This window comes from Dermacentor variabilis, chromosome 7, assembly GCF_050947875.1.
Source record: "Dermacentor variabilis isolate Ectoservices chromosome 7, ASM5094787v1, whole genome shotgun sequence".
In the NCBI taxonomy this organism is placed as follows: Eukaryota; Metazoa; Arthropoda; class Arachnida; order Ixodida; family Ixodidae; genus Dermacentor; species Dermacentor variabilis.
This window is the reverse complement of record NC_134574.1, coordinates 31,874,357-31,890,935: the sequence shown is the minus strand read 5'-3', so window position 1 is coordinate 31,890,935 and position 16,579 is coordinate 31,874,357. Positions and strand designations below refer to the sequence as shown.

General features: G+C 47.0%; 5 non-coding genes across 5 annotated transcripts; all 5 read right to left on the bottom strand.

Annotated features, from left to right (window-relative positions):
* Positions 1-5,088: 5,088 nt before the first annotated feature.
* TRNAT-UGU (transfer RNA threonine (anticodon UGU)) lies at positions 5,089-5,160 on the bottom strand. The gene has a single exon. It is a non-coding gene; the product is annotated as a tRNA-Thr (tRNA).
* Positions 5,161-13,074: 7,914 nt separating this feature from the next.
* TRNAA-UGC (transfer RNA alanine (anticodon UGC)) lies at positions 13,075-13,146 on the bottom strand. The gene has a single exon. It is a non-coding gene; the product is annotated as a tRNA-Ala (tRNA).
* An 83-nt stretch (positions 13,147-13,229) lies between these two features.
* TRNAT-UGU (transfer RNA threonine (anticodon UGU)) lies at positions 13,230-13,301 on the bottom strand. Its single transcript has one exon. It is a non-coding gene; the product is annotated as a tRNA-Thr (tRNA).
* An 84-nt stretch (positions 13,302-13,385) lies between these two features.
* Positions 13,386-13,457, bottom strand: TRNAT-UGU (transfer RNA threonine (anticodon UGU)). Its single transcript has one exon. It is a non-coding gene; the product is annotated as a tRNA-Thr (tRNA).
* Positions 13,458-14,441: 984 nt separating this feature from the next.
* On the bottom strand, positions 14,442-14,513 carry TRNAT-UGU (transfer RNA threonine (anticodon UGU)). Its single transcript has one exon. It is a non-coding gene; the product is annotated as a tRNA-Thr (tRNA).
* Positions 14,514-16,579: the final 2,066 nt, after the last annotated feature.

Sequence of the window (16,579 nt, the reverse complement as noted above, 5' to 3'; positions counted from 1 at the left end):
AGGCCCTCTTGATCATGGTGTTGAGTTTGAGCTTGTCTGTTGCATTGAGGCCAAGGTACGGGGCGACATAGGTGATCCTGCTCAGGGCGTAGGCGGTTACCAGGCGTATAAGGTTGCTTTCTTTCATGCCGTGATGTCGATTTCCGATGCGTGCAATGAGGCCAGTGGTTTGGTGTACATGATTATCTAATTGCTTGAGTATCTCCGTGTTTCTGCCGTTATGTTGGATGCGTAAGCCAAGGATACGAATGCTAGGTACAGTAGGTATGCGTTGCTGGTGCACGTGGAGTTCTATCTCGGGCGGGTGAGGGTCTGGCCGTCGACCTCCCCAAGTAGGCTTGTACAGAAGGAGCTCCGATTTCTGTGGGGAGCACGCCAGGCCACGCGGTTCTACGTATGCAACGACCTCGTTGATGGCTTGCTGCAGGGTGTTTTGGATGTCCCCGTCGCTGCCCCCGGTGACCCACAGGGTGATATCGTCTGCGTAGAGGCTATGCTTGAGGTTGGGGATGCTAGGTAATGCAGGCGGTAGTCCGAGCAAGGCCACGTTGAACAGAAAAGGGGATAGAACCGATCCTTGCGGCGTGCCTTTGCTGCCGAAGTGAATAATTGGCGACTGCAGCCCTCCGATGGTAATGGTGGCCGTGCGACCTGTAAGAAAATTCTTCACGTAGTTATATGCTCGATGACCAACCTGAAGTTGTGCCAGTTGGTTCAGTATGGCCTCATGTATGACGTTATCGAATGCCTTGGTTAGGTCTAGTCCCAAGATGGCTTTGGTGTCCAGCCTGGAGCTTTTGTCGCCATCGATAATTTGGTGCTTGAGCTGAAGCATGATATCTTGAGGAGAAAGTTTCGGGCGGAAGCCAATCATGGTATTGGGGAAGAGGTCGTTGCCGTTCATATGTCTGTGTAAGCATGTGAGGATGACGTGTTCGAGGACCTTTCCGACACATGAAGTGAGGGAGATAGGGCGGAGGTTTTCGAGTAGGAGGCGCTTCCCGGGTTTGGGAACCATAATAATTTTGGCTTCTTTCCATTGTGAGGGGAGGTTTCCAGTTTCCCAGTATGCGTTAAAATAAGCTGTGAGGGCTAGTATAGAATCCTCATCTAGGTTGCGAAGCATTTTATTAGTAATGCCATCAGGTCCCGGGGCCGAGTTAGGGCGGAGTGCGAGGATGGCTTCCCGCACTTCTGCTGCTTGTATGGGCGCGTCCAGGTGGTCGTTAGCGGTGCCTGTGTATGCTGGAGCGGGTGTAGTAGGTTGAGGTCCTATGTATCGGTCTATCAGCTCTTTAAGAACTTGTGCGTCCGTGCCCAGATGGGTGTGAATAATTTTTTGCAAGTTGTGCTGTTGTGTGTTCTTGCTGTTGGCCGGATCGAGGAGGTAACGGAGGATATTCCATGTTTTGGGCAGGTTCGGTTGCCGCTCCATGCTGTCGCATGTGCTGTGCCAATTTTGACGAGTAAGTTGTCGTGCGTAGTCTTCGATTTGAAGGGTGAGAGTACTAATACGTTTCCTGAGCGTTCGGTTGAGCTTGTTGTGTTTGTATCTGCGTTGCAGACTGGCGAGGGCTTCCCACATATGCAGTAACTTACTATCTGCCTCCTGCAGATTAGCTTCCTCAGGCACCAATTTAGTGGCTTCGCTCACGTCTTGCAGCAAGGATGCGACCCAATCTTCGAAAGGGGGTTGGGTACCCGAGAAAGAGGTGAGGGCTCTGGCCTGCCGGAAAGCGCCCCAGTTCGTTATGCGGAGTTGACGGCCCTTAGGCTTTCGCGGGCCCGCTCGAACTTTTGTTTGGATTAAATAGTGATCGCTGCCCAAGTTGTCTTGTGTGTTGATCCAGTCTGCTTGTGGAATTCGTTTTGCGAATGTTAAGTCCGGAGTACTGTCTCTGCTAACGCTGTTTCCCATACGGGTGGGACAAGTTGGATCCGTGACAAGAGTAAGACCTAGATTCTGTCCGTCAAGCCATAGTTGTCTTCTTTTTCGGCGGTCCATTGGGTATCCCCATGCCACCGCAGGGGCGTTTAGGTCCCCTACGATGAGCAGGGGGGCTCCCCTAGCTACTTGATCTGCTTTGGTGAAAAGTCGTAGAAACCTATGTTGTTGTTTGGGGCTGCTGTACGCATTGAGGATGAAGAGACTCTGCTGCTTGCACCTTGCAGACGGGATGATCTCCAGGAAAATGTGGGCTGCTGTATCAATGTCTGTGTGATGCTGTATAACCGGAATGTTTCGCTTAACTAGTGCGGTTACTTGGGGCCTGCGGTTGTCATCGCAAACTGCGGTGTATGCCGCGTATCCCGACAGCTTAGCCGCTACTCCGGTCTCTTGTAATGCGATAACATCGGGGGAAGTATGTGGTGCGAGACAGGTAATATATTGCTCTAAGTGTGCTCGTTTTCGCCGGAAGCCCCGGCAGTTCCACTGCCAAATGCAGTAGGTAGCACGTTCTGGATTACTCGCAGCCATCTTTGTCGGGACGCGAGTACGGCTTCTTTAGGGGACCTGCTCTGGGACGGAGTAGGGTGTTTTCCAATTCTCTCAAACGGGTGTTTTGATTTTGAGCCAGAGTCGCGACCATGTCTTGAAACACTTTGCGCGTGTCGGCCATGTTTTCCTGTCGCTGTTGTTCTCTTGCCGCAAAGGCTTGCTGAATTCTGGGCAGTAGTAGCGTTTCTAGTTTCGCAATAAGGAGGTTGTCCATTGCGCGTTCGAGAGCATTTGCAATGGAGGCGTCGAGCAACGTGGCAAGTTTACAGTCTATTGCTTCATTGAGGTTGCGTTCTATCCGCTGTTGCAGCTCAGTGAGGGCCTCACAGTTGACACTTCCTTCTGAAATGTATGCTGGTGGTGCCGCTGTTGCGATTGGTTCGAGAGCTTTGCGCTTGTGCGGGGTTGGTTGTTGGGTGGTTTGCGGGCAATCTATTGCAGGGACAGGAAGGTTCTCTGCATTTGATGGTAAGTGTTTGGGTTGTGTGTCTGCAAGTTGTGATTTGAGCTTAGTGTTTTCTGTCTTGAGGTCTTGTATCTCAGCACGTAAGGATCGGAGCTCATGCATGAAGCTGTGCATGGTACTGTCACTAACTGTGTTCACTGGGGTTGCTGTAGGTTGTGAGGCGTGACCTGTGTGGGAGACAATGCTGGCCCAGCTTACCTGGGGGGTGTGTCTTGCACTTTAACTGTTGTCGTTCGAAGGCTTGCGTTTTCTTGCTGCTGCGGTGGTGTTGAATCCGGTCCGCTCCGGGAGTGACTGAGTCCTTGTGACTGACTGCGACCTCGGGAGCGGCTGCGTCCACGAGACCGACTGCGTCCGCGTGAGTTGCTGCGTTCGGGAGCCTGCGGTTGTGGTGTCGGCTTCGCTGTTGGCAGAGCTAAGTCACCATTTGCTAAAGTCCATGACCCCGTCTCCTGCTCCGCTCCTTGCTGTCCCAGTCGTAGGCGTTGCCATCGGCGTTGGAGTAGGAGGTGTGGTGTCTGGAAGCGGCGATGGCAGGACTTATCACCAGTCGGGTGGCCTTTGCCGCAGAGCGCGCAACAAGGATGACAGGGGTGATCAGCCGGTGGATTTACTGTGTCACAGCTCTTGCATTTCTTCTGGGTTGGAGTGGGGCATACATCGGCCCTGTGGCCGACGGTCCCGCAGATGTCGCAGACCTCGATGCGCTTCTTATGTAGATAGCATTTGTATTCTGCTCCGCGGTAGTAGACATGGTACGGTACTTGCTTTCCGTCGAATACGATGAGCACTGAATTAGTACTGCCCATTCGTCGGGCCTGCAGAATCGTAGGGTTCTTCTTGTAAACGAGACTGTTGGTAATGTCTTCTTCTGTGTCATATGCAGGGATGTTATGTGTGACTCCTTTGGCTGTGTCGTCCGGCGGTGTGACGTATGTTGTGGCTGCGTAGCGGACTGCTCCGATGGGGAGGCTGCGGATGCGGCAGTATTTTTCGGCGTTAGACATGATTGGCGTGCTAACTACAATGACGTTATTATCCATGCATGAGCGGTAAATGTCGTCCTCTGCTTCTTTGGTTGTAATGCCCGGGATCTGTAGTATTGAGTCGCTTATCTGGGCGTCTCCTAGTTTGGACACGTTGAAACCGTCTCTTGGGCGTATGACGATCTTGATATCGTTCTTCGGAAGTCGTGGTTGCCGTGGTGCGCGTGGGCGTAGTGCGGACTGCTGGGTACTCTTGGTGCGTGCGCTTGCTGTTGTACGGAGGGAGTCATGTATGGGTAGGGATGATGCCTGCGTAGTCTTTCGTTGCTTACGGTGGCTGACAAGCCACCCTGCCCTAACGGTAACTTCTTCGGGGGCTATTTCCGTGCCCTCAACCTCTACTACCTCCATAATGAGGGGAGGGGCTGCGCTTACTTGATCTCACGGGGATGCGAGTCGTTGGGCGAAGTCCTCGGGAGCCGGGACTGCGGTAGCGACGCCGCGCACCTTCGTAGCTGCGGCGCACCTGTTTCTCGGCCAGACGGAGCAGCTGAAGATCTTGTTAGGGTTAGCAATCTTGTGGTCGTAGAAACCCTTGTCCTGGGTCCCTGGCGTCGGGACTGGTCTTGTTCGGTAGCTGACCACTTCCGGAAACCGGTTCCGACGTTAGTTTGAGTCCAGCGGTGATTGTTTGGCCACAAGAGTTTGAAATATACGGAGCCCATACGAGGCGCATGCACTCTGTCAGCGTCGTCGTCGTCGTCCGTAAGCCCCAAGAGCAGCCACTTCCATCAGGAGCGACAACTGAGCGAGCGCATCGTGAAAATCTTCCATGCAGTATGGGCAGGCCCTGACATCACAGTGTAGGAAAACCGTATTGAAAACAAAACGCCTTGTTGCCAGACTAGGCAAAACAACTTGGTACTCGTCCGAGGCAGATACCCTGTTACCGCGGCCCGTTTGGGCCGGTGAAGCCGCTCCTATGGAGCCCAAGACATACACGTCTGTCACGCTCGGTGGTTGGAAGTGGAAAAAATCTGAGCTATAGCGGCGTCAAGAAGTTGCGTCAAAACGGTTCAGCTATGTAGCGCTTGAATTAGACTCAGATAAAATATGTGAATATAAAAAGTATGCACTGCCACTAGTGAGGATTGAACTCATGACCCCTGGATTACAAGACCAGTGCTCTACCACTGAGCTATAGTGGCTTTCTTTTCTTTATTCCGGAATTTTGTCAATTATACGTCACAAAAAAATTGGTATCTCGGAAATCAACATAACTTGACACATGTTGATACATGTTAAAAAACGGGACATTTATCTCGTCCAGTGTAGCTTGGTTAGTAAGGTTTAAGCTCCAATAACTTTTCGATCATGGGCAGCCATTAAGGTGACTGGTTAAGAGCCTTTAACACATCTCTAACATAAGAAATACTTTCAGCAAAATATTTCTTGGCTGGATCGGGATCCGCATGCTCGGGTCTGAAATCAATTCTTGTTTTCCAGGCACTGTGCTTTGTAACCAACATCATGACATAACATGGAACGTGCACTATTTGGGCAAATGGCAAGAACCGATTTCTGAATGGCGTTAGCGGGAAATCCTTTTTAAGCATCCTCTGTAGGACGTCCCCAAAGAAAATTGAATCAGAGCAATCTAAGAAGATATGTTCAATTGTTTCCGGCTTGTTACATATTAAACAATTTACACCCCAAAGGAGATACATACCTTTTTCTTTTAACCATGGTTTAACAGGGAGCGTGCCAATGTGCAGTAAGAAAAATGTGTTAGTTGACCCTCTAACAGGCATTTTTTAACGTGTTTCAGTACATCCTATTCGCGTCCTAATGCATACTTTGCACGATATAAAGGTACAGGGCTTAGCACGTCTACTAAATCTTTATACAATTGTTTTTTTGCTTACTGATGACAAATATACTATAGAAAAATGCACTTACAGAAAACGAGCACCATAAACAACTCCTTTCAAAAATCCTTTCGCCGCTACATCATCATCATCATCAGCCTGGCTACGCCCACTGCAGGGCAAAGGCCTGTCCCATACTTCTCAAGTTACCCCGGTCATGTACTAATTGTGGCAATGTTTTCCCTGCAAACTTCTTAATCTCATCCGCCCACCTAACTTTATGCCGCCCCCTGCTACACTTCCCTTCCCTTGGAATCCAGTCCGTAACCCTCAATGACCATCGGTTATCTTCCCTCCTCATTACATGTCCTGTCCATACCCATTTCTTTTTCTTGATTTGAACTAAGATGTCATTAACTCAAGTTTGATCCCTCACCTAATCTGCTCTTTTCTTATCCCTTAACGTTACACCCATCATTCTTCTTTCCATAGCTCGTTGCGTCGTCCTCAATATAAGCAGAACCCTTTTCGTATGCCTCCAGGTTTCTGCCCCATACGTGAGTGCTGGTAAGACACAGCTGTTATATGCTTTTCTCTTGAGGGATAGTGGCAACCTGCTGTTCATGATTTCAGAATGCCTGCCTAACGCACCCCAACCCATTTTTATTCTGATTATTTCAGTCTCATGATCCGGATCCGTGGTCACTACCTGCCCTATGTTGATGTACTCCCTTACCACTTCCAGTGCCTCGCTACCAATCGTAAACTGCTGTTCTTTTCCGAGACGGTTAAACATTGCTTTAGTTTTCTGCAGATTAATTTTTAGACCCACCCTGCTGCTTTGCCTCTCCAGGTCAGTGAGCATGCATTGCAATCGGTCCCCTAAGGTACTAAGCAAGACAATATCATTAGCGAATCTCAAGTTACTAAGGTTTTCTCCAATAACTTTTATCCCCAATTCTTCCCAATCCAAATCTCTGAATACCTCCTCTAAACACGCTGTGAATAGCATTGTAGAGATCGTATCTCCCTGCCTGACACCATTCTTTATTGAGATTTTGTTGCTTTCTTTATGGAGGACTACGGTGGCTGTGGAGCCGCTATAGATATCTTTCAGTATATTTACATATGGCTCGCCTACACCCTGATTCCGCAGTGCCTCCAAGACTGCTCAGGTTTCGGCCGAATCAAACGCTTTTTCGTAATCAATGAAAGCTATATATAAGGGTTGGTTATATTCCGCACATTTCTCTATCACCTGATTGATAGTGTGAATATGGTCTATTCTTGAGTAGCCTATACGGAATCCTGCCTGGTCCTTTTGTTGACAAAAGTCTAAGGTGTTACTGATTCTATTTGCGATTACCTTAGTAAATACTTTGTATTCAACGGACTGTAAGCTGATCAGTCTATAATTTTTGAAGTCTTTGGCATCCCCTTTCTTATGGATTAGGATTATGTTAGTGTTCTTCCAAGATTCCGGTACGCTCGAGGTCATGAGGCATTGTGTATACAGGGTGGCCAGTTTTTCTAGAATGATGTGCCCACCATCTTTCAACAAATCTGCTGTTACCAGATCCTCCCCAGCGGCCTTCCCCCTTTGCATAACTCCCAAGGCGTTCTTTACATATTCCGGCGTTACTTATGGGATTTCAAATTCCACTAGAATATTCTCACTCACATTATCGTCGTGGGTGCTACTGGTACTGTACTGGCTCACACGGTGCTACTGCTACTGTATAAATCTCTATAGAACTCCTCAACCACTTGAACTATCTCATCCATATCAGTAATGATAGTGCCGGCATTGTCTCTTAACGCACATATTTGATTATTGCCTATTCTTGGTTTCTTCTTCACTGCTTTTAGGCTTCCTCCGTTCCGAAGAGCATGTTCAATTATATCCATATCATAGTTCCTGCGAGTGGGAAAATGCACTCGAAGGAAAGGGAGCGAGTAAAACCAGAAGTATTACCTTATGTGCACCGTGTGAGCCATAATCTCAAGGAGGTTGCTACCCGATACGGCATTCCGGTTGTCTTTTCGGCTGCCCACAAGTTAGCTCAATTGTGCCCGCGGATCACATGCGAGAGGCCTCGGGGCTACCAGAAGCAGCACGCCAAACATATCAGGGACTGCGTTGAAGGGGTGGTCTACGAGATACCCCTAGATTGCGGCAAGTCATCCGTCGGACAAACGGGACGTTGTATTAATGACAGACTGAAGGAGCACGCTGATAGCATCGGCAAGTGTGACAACGCGCATCTTCCTGCGCACTGTAAAGCCTGTCGTTGTACGCCATGCTTTGAACAAGCATTGATTCTTGGCAAAAGTAGGAACCAAACTGCAAGGCACTTGTTGGAAGCGTTTTATATTAAAAAGAAAGGGTCTGATTGTGTAAGCGATACATCTATAGTATTATATTCCGCAGAAATGTGCTTCATCCAAAGTATGTTATCATGACCATGTTGTTCTGTGACGCTTTGGCTCCCTGCGCATGAGCGGAAGTTATGTTTTCTTGTACACGTTTGTTCAGGCTGTCATTAAACAGTTGGTAGTTTGGCGCTTCACGGTCTCCCTTTCTTCTGTCCCTTTTCGAGAAAGGTATTTTTCGCCACAAAGTACACCTAGGAAATGCCTCTTGTATGCTCTCTGTATTTACACAAGAATCGCGACATCATTTTAATGCGTTAAAAACTGGTAACCGTTATTTTTTCATTGCTCAACACTCTTAAACAAAAGGGGTCTAAATAAATTGCAAACAGCAAGGCTGAAGCGGGACGTCCTCGACGGACACTAGAACGCACGGCTATATGTTCGCTGCGCTTCCTGTTAATTACGATTTTAGCCTGACAATTTTTGTATGCCATTTTAACACTGTCTCTTATTACCGCTCCTACATTTACGTAATCCAGCAAGGCAAAAACTATGTTATGACACATCCTGTCAAATCATTTTTCCAAATCTAACTGAATCATGTCTATACGGCCACATGACGCATCACAGAACTCTAAAATTGTTCTCGTCCTATGAATATTGTTAAAGATACTTCTTGCTTTTATTACACACGTTTGGTGTGCACCAACAATATCGGTAATTATTGTTTAAAGTATTTTTGCCATAAACTTAATATACACTTTGCAATCCATATTTGAGAAAATTATGGGCCTAGAATTTTCCACCGACTGCAATCTTTCAGCGTCTTCAGTTTTTGGTACAAGTATAATGTGGCTTTTCCTATAAGACATGGGCATTTGTTTAACGTCATATGCCTCCGTTATGGTACGGTGAAGCATTTCCGAAATTTCTATTTTGAGAAACTTATAAAAGGCAGCCCTGATGCCATCTGGTCCAGGTGTCTTGCCGTTACTGAGGTCATCAATCGCTTTCTGAATTTCTTCTATTGCAATTGGCCTTTCAAGACCAATTTTAACGTCCTCATCCAGTTTGGGCATAAGTGACAGAAAATCTTTTACGAAAGGATCTTGCACTTCTGCTTCGCGGCCCCACAAGCTCCGATATTGTTCAAGGAAAGCTATTTTGATTACCTTCTGGTCCGACGAAGCCATGCCACGATAGCGTAGTTCTTTTATCTCCTTTTCGGTAGCATACTTCTTTTCTTCAGCTAGCGTGCGTTTGGTGGGTGTTTCTCCCACCAAGAACCGTTCCGCACGTGCCCTTAACACGGCGCCTTTATATCTTTCCTCAGTAATGCACTCCATCACTTCTTTAACTTATTTTCTGAACAATCCGGCTATCGTGCTATCGGCATTTAAAAGACAGTCCAGTGTGGCTTGTAGCCCGATTTCTTTTTGTTTTTCTTTGTATCGTAGGATGCTTGACCTCTCAATTGCCCACATTTTTACTTCAGTTTTAAAATTCTCCCGAACCGCGGTAAAGCTTGTGGTATCATTATTCAGAGCTTCCTCGCACTTTTGGCTCACCAGTTTAACAAACGTTTCGTTTACCTTCCACAGGTCCCAATTAAACGCACTTGTTTTTCTTTTATGAACTACTTGGAACATTACAAGACTGTGGTCACTAAAGCTAACGTGTTTCACTGTGTAGCCAAGGTAAATATACCTGGTAGCAAAGCTTCCATAGGAGCCCATACGTTCAAAACATGGCGGTCCATCGGCGGTTCATGGGGCTTAGCGCCATCTGTATGTGGTGGGAACACTTCCGGCGGAAGAAAAATAATGTGACGCCATGTCCGTTAAAAGCAGAAGTGACGTCATTTTGTTTTCGAAGGCGCGAAATTTGTTTTGTTGTCCTTCCTTTGGAGCTATATATTCAAATGCCCCGTCATTCGACTTGATGGGCCTTTCGAGCTTTCAGCGTGGAAAGCGACGCAGGAAGAGGCCAGCCGTACGGTTGTCGAAATCGCATCCCTGCACAGAACATACTTTCTTTGGAGGCCGACGAAAGCGTTAGGTGTAGAGTGCTGATCCTATTGTCGGATGCCAAGCCCGTCGGCCAGCGCAGTCTCACGAAAACAACTACACAATTATCTGGCGGTCGTAACCCACTCCTTTTAACTGAACAGATTAAGAAGCGATGAAGCTACCCGCGTCACCAAATTCAGACAAACTTCGATAAGCAAGAAAGCAAAAACTGTGAGGGGGGCGTATTTCAACAGGTGAACTTTACCAGTGCGCCTTTCTGCCCATTTCAAGACGTGCATTGCATTGCGAGAGATAGTGGCGTCAACGCCCCCTGTAACGATGGGCGCTGAAAAGAAATGCATTTATTAATAATAACAAAATTAAACTTGTATTTTCTTAACTCGTCACGAATATATAAAAATGACTAGGAATTTTATTTTCGTTGAATGAATCTAAGTGTGTCTCGTTTGAATTAAAAAACGCGTTTTTCTTTCCCAATGTTTGTTCCCTCCAAACATAGTCGCGCTTCAATCGCTGCTCCCATAACCCCCCATGCTGATGTCGGTGACAATCTGTACTGAACCGCTTTTCGCCCGAAGCTTCGCGACCTATTTGAATCGACCTTGGTGTAGCTGCTACGAAAAGCCAACATCATTTGGGAAATGTACACGCGATCGAATCTAGCGTAGCTTTGAAGCTGAAAGTGTGTGAAGTGCGTATGTTTTCCGTGAAGATCACCAACGTCCACAAGGTCACAGTCGCCTGTTAAAGCTCGAAGCTGTAGTGCACTTTTGTCACGAACTGGATTATTAATGCCCGTGTCTTCAGGCATGCAAATGCAGTTGAAGTCACCAAGTAACGCGGCAATTCTGCCACACTTTACGAAAATAGGTACATAATCGAAAAAGCATTTTCTGTCAGCACATGTATTATGTGCGTATACACAAATATTTCGCCATTTTTTAACATGCAGAGAAAAATCACAAAGTGCTAATCTGCCAACTTGAGAAGTTCTGACACTTTATTGAATAATACCATTACGTTTTAAAACGATGACACATCCTCCCGACTTTCCAATGGCATGACATACACAGAGATTAGAATATTTATAATTATCAAACATGCGGTCAGCCTGCTCCTGTCTCTCAATTTTTTATTCTTGTAACGCTAAGATGTCGATAAAATTTTCAGTTAACAGTCGCTTTAACTGTAATTGTCGCTTTCTTGCCGTTAGCCCTCTTTCATTCAGCGTACCTATCCGAAGCGTTGACGCTAACATAGAAAACATTGAATGCGAGGCGTCAAGCCGACCGCAGGGCAATAGATTCACAATTCCGGGACTCAGACTAACAGTCTCACACCGCTCTACAAGACGTGGCCTTGCTGTGTTAAATGAGGCCGAAGCATGTTCCTTGGCGGCAAACGTTGCCGACACACAGCGCTGCTCGTCCGACCCTAGTTCAACCGTCAAGTGCTATTCCGGTCAGCAACCCAGCTAGCCGTTACTGAGGATGGCTAGCGGGGTTGGGTAGCGGGCTAGCGGGTAGCAAAAGACGGAACCGACAGTGGCCCCGCTAACGCGGGGCCACTGTCGGTCCCGTCCTTCAGTCTGGTGGCACGTTGGGTTTTACTTTAAACGAACTTCTTCTGATTACTGGTGTCTTCAGGTGTGGCTCACCAGTGCAGTCGTTGCCTCGCTTGCCGACATCTTCATTCCGTTCACGCGGCCTGTTTGAGACAGCTGAAGTGCCGCTTTTGCCTCCGTCTTTGTCGGCGTCTTCCTTGTTAGGTTCGAACTCATGGGTTTTCATGGCGGTCGCAGGAACGCTTGTGTTATCCGAGACTTTATGATCTTCTGCTGTTTCTTGTTGATCGTTGGCTTTTCTGTCCTCGCTGTCGTCCTTTCCTTCAGCGTTCTTAAAAGAAGGTTGCGTTAATAGCTTGCCGCCAGAGCTTGATGCATCCCCACCCCCGTCGTTCACGGCGTCATTTCTACCAGACAATGTTACGTTGGCGTAGATACGCACACATTGGGTCTCGTCGTGGCCATAGCGACGGCGGAGACCGCAGCGTGGAACTCTGCACTAGCGCCGTATGTGACCCGTGCCGTGGCACCGGAGGCACAGCGGCGGTCTCCCTGGTACGTGCACTAGTGCATGGTCTTCACCGATGTGGAGTTGGTGTGGCAGGTCTTCCTCGGTGTAGCCAGCCTTCAGGCGCCACGAGACTAGGCGCGTGTGGGAACCCTTGTCATTACAGCCTGCCACACGCCACTTCTCCCTCGATATATCGCTATTAGTGCCGTATTGCGCCAGGGCAGTTCTCATGTCTTCGTCGGGTGTGGTGTGCAGAAGCCCATACAGCTTTATCCTGATGTCTTGGTTGCAGGAGTCTATCACAACATAGCGCTGCTCCTTAACACTGAGGGCTGGGGCTGTCAAAATCTTCTGCTTGGCTTTCCTGTCTTTAAATGTTATCGCCCAGACGTGATTCATTTGACGCGCCCCTAGGGCCACAACTTACGGCATGAGCTGCAGACGGTCTAAAGCAACTCGGAAATGTTCCACACCGTAAGGCCTTGTATTTACATCAGCGTACAAAAATAGCAGTCATAGCGGTCGTTCCTGAAGGCAACTGCGGTAAAATGATCTGGTATTCCAGCAATGTCGTATCGTTCAGCCTGATGCCGCGAACCAGCTGGGATGCTGAAACCGTCCCTGAGGAGCAAGACATTCCGCGAGCGCACCGTACGGTAGCCGGAAGTAGAATCCCCGCTATAGCGGCAATTCGAAGTGGCGCACAACATCGTTCAGCTATGTAGCACTTGAATTACACGCAGGCAAAATATATGAATAGATATAGTATGCACTGCCACCAGTGAGGATTGAACTCACGACCTCTGGTTTGCAAGACCAGTGCTCTACCTCTGAGCTATAGCGGCGACGCGAAGTGGCGCACAACGGTTCAGTTATGTAGCACTTGCATTACACTCAGATAAAGTATGTGAATAAAAGAAGCATCCACAGCCACCAGTGAGATTTAAACTCACGACTCCTCGTTTACAAGACCAGTGCTCTACCACTGAGCTATAGCGGCGACTCGAAGTGGCGCACAATACGTTCAGCTATGTAGCGCTTGCATTATACGCAGATAAAATATGTGAATAGAAAAAGTATGCAATGCCACCAGTGAGGATTGCACTCACGACCCCTGGTTTACAAGACCAGCGCTGTACAACTGAGCTATAGCGGCTTTTTTTTTCGTCATTATCGGTTTGGCACTTCCAAACATAGAACTCATATATGCACTCTTACAAGTAGAATAAAAGACGCGTGAGCCTTTCGTCGCTGGAGTGGGAAGCTAAAATGGCTTCAGAGAAGACAGATTATCAAGAAGAGGTATCCAAACTGGTAGGTTACTCTGGACATTGAGAACATTGGGTATGTACACACAGTTCTCAGTGAAATTTTGAATGGCCGATCGTGCGTTCATATTCGCATTTCTGACTGCCACCCTCGTTTTCCGCACACTTTGCAAACACAGTAACATAAACATGTCGCATGATATTTCATCTGGATCGAGACATGGCAAGAATGGCGTACCAAACGGTGATACTGGCAAATTTTTCTGAAATATCCACTTAAGAATGTCCCACAGGAAAACAGCATCGGGACAGTCCGAAAAGATGCGCTCTATCATTTCGGCCTTCTGAAATATCAAGCAGTGTAATCCCCACGGGACAAAGATACGTTTACTTTGAAGCCACGCTTTTACAGCGAGCGTGACTGTGTGCGCTTGGAAAAAGAAAGATTTACATGACGCTCTCACTGGCATTTTTCGAACTCATTTTAAAACATGTCGATCTGGTCCCAGTTGATAGATGGAGCGGTGCAACGGTATCGGTGAAGAAAACATCAACTAGATCTTTGTACAACTGTTTGCGTGAAACTGTGATCAGGCATTCCAAGTAAAATCATGGCTTCAGTACTTGATATGCGGATACTATTTCGCTCCAAAAACTCGTCAGTATTCCACGCGTATCTGCGTTTGACGACACCAATATATTCCGGGATATAATTCCACAGTCTCATGTGTAGAACAGTGCGCAAAAAAACATCGCTTTGGTCTCTCAGAAAACTGAGCTATAGCGGCCACTGCAAGTGGTCCAAAAACGGTTCACCTATGTAGCACTTGCATTACACGCAGATAAAATATGTGACTAGAAAAAGTATGCACTGCCACCAGTGAGGATTGAACTCACGACCCCTGGTTTACAAGACCAGTGCTCTACCCCTGAGCCATAGCGGCGACTCGAAGGGGCGTAATCTGCGGGAAACGCATACCCTGTGCTGTTGATTGGCAGTTGCTTTATAAGATTTCTTTGCAAGACGTCGCAATACAATATTGCATCCCAGCACCGAATGAAGGCCTGCTCAATGGCCTCCGGTTTGTTACATAGCACGCTATTTGTCGTATATGGTACAAATATTCCTTTGTCGGCAATCCATGTTTGCACCAGAAGAGTAGATGTGTGTAATTCAAAGAACGAATTTACGCTTGCTCGCACTGGCATCCTTTTAACTCTTTTTAAAACATCTTATCCAGGGCCTCCATAGTATTTCATTCGGTACAAGGGCACTGGCAGCATAACTTCAAATAACTCCTTGTAAAGTTTCTGTCGTGTTACTGCCATCAGGGACTGCAGTGAAAACCGAGGTTTCAGTATTCGAAGGGAGTCGACTACCTCGCGCAAGTAGCCTTTAAGCCGATAGTTTGCAGGATGTGCTCAAGACACAATAAGTTCAGGGAGAACGTTTTTCAAACGGACCTGAATCATCGTACGCAAGAATGAATCATTTTGTTCTCGTAAGAAGACAAAACGAGAAACAATCTCTAGTGAGAACAAATGCGACAATCAAAGACCACCATCTCGAACAGGACGAAACAAGTTAGTTCGGCTGACCCTTTCCCAAGTAGAACCCCAGATAAAAACAGCAAATACTCTGTGCATTTTCTGTAAATTCACACGGGTCATCGACAAAAATTGCATGACATACCGCACTTTGGCAAATAAACATAAATTACAGACAGTTGCCTTTGCAAACATTGATCACTCTCGACCTTTCCATCCTCCGGTTTTCTCTTTTACAAGCGAGGTCTCATCCTCCCAGTATTGCGCGGTACTCTCGTAGTGCTCAAGCGGCACACCCAAATATTTCGAAGGAGACATGGTCCATTGTAAATTTGCAAAGACAGACGGTGTGGTGTCCCAGCTTCAGTGCCAAAACCGGATAATCTTGCTCCAATTGATCTCGCAGCCGCTTTGCCTGCAATATCTTTTAGCATCGCTTATCGCCTATATTACACTTTGGTGATCTGTACAAAATATTGCGATGGCATCAGCATATGCAAGTACATTAACATTAGATGATTCAAGCATATAACCATTGATTTCCCTGTTGCTTATTAGGGATAAACGGAAAGGCTCTAAATAAATTCTAAAGAGCAGAGGTGACAATAGACAACCTTGCCTCAGTGATGACCTGAGTTTAATGTTATAATTTAGTGTCTTATTCAGCACGATCGTTACCATACAGTCCTTGTATATCATTTTAGGCTATCGATTATTAATGTGCATATGTTAACATGTTTAAGAATACAAAAAAGAGCTTCATACGACACACGGCCTTTGCTAAGTCCAGCAGCAATATAGCTACCCGACAGCCAAAAATGTCACAGCACCCAATAATACTACGAGCTACATGAACATTTGTACAGATAGAGCGACTTTTTATGCCACATGTTTGGTGTCGTCGGACAAAAAATTTGATGATGCTCTGCAGTCGTTTTGCTAACACTTTCGTATAAACTTTGTAGTCGATGTTTGTGAGCGTTATCGGACGGTACGCGCCCACAGATAGTAGCTTAGCGTGGTCGTCAAATTTAGGAATCAGCACCACGTGAGCAGCACGGAAAGAGAGCAACATTCACTTGTTTCGTACGCCTCTGTGATGACTCCATGTAAAATGGGTGCCAGTTCAACGGTACAAGCTTTGCAGAATGCGGCATCGAGGCCGTCTGGCCCAGGTGTCTTCCCCTGAGTTAGTTCAGATATCGCCTGTATTGTTTCGTCTACGCTAACGGATTTCTCCGAAAGCGCTGGTGTATCATCATCTAACCTTGGCATTAAAACAAGGGTATCCTGTCCTAGCGGAATGCTCCCACTTTTTGTTACACCTATAAGGTCCTCATAGTGCTCGACAAATGCACGTTCAATTTCGTTAATGTCTTTGGTATCATTGTTCAGATGCGAAATCTCACGGATTTTATTTTGTGTCGCGTATCTCCATTCGTTACACAATGCGCGCTTATTA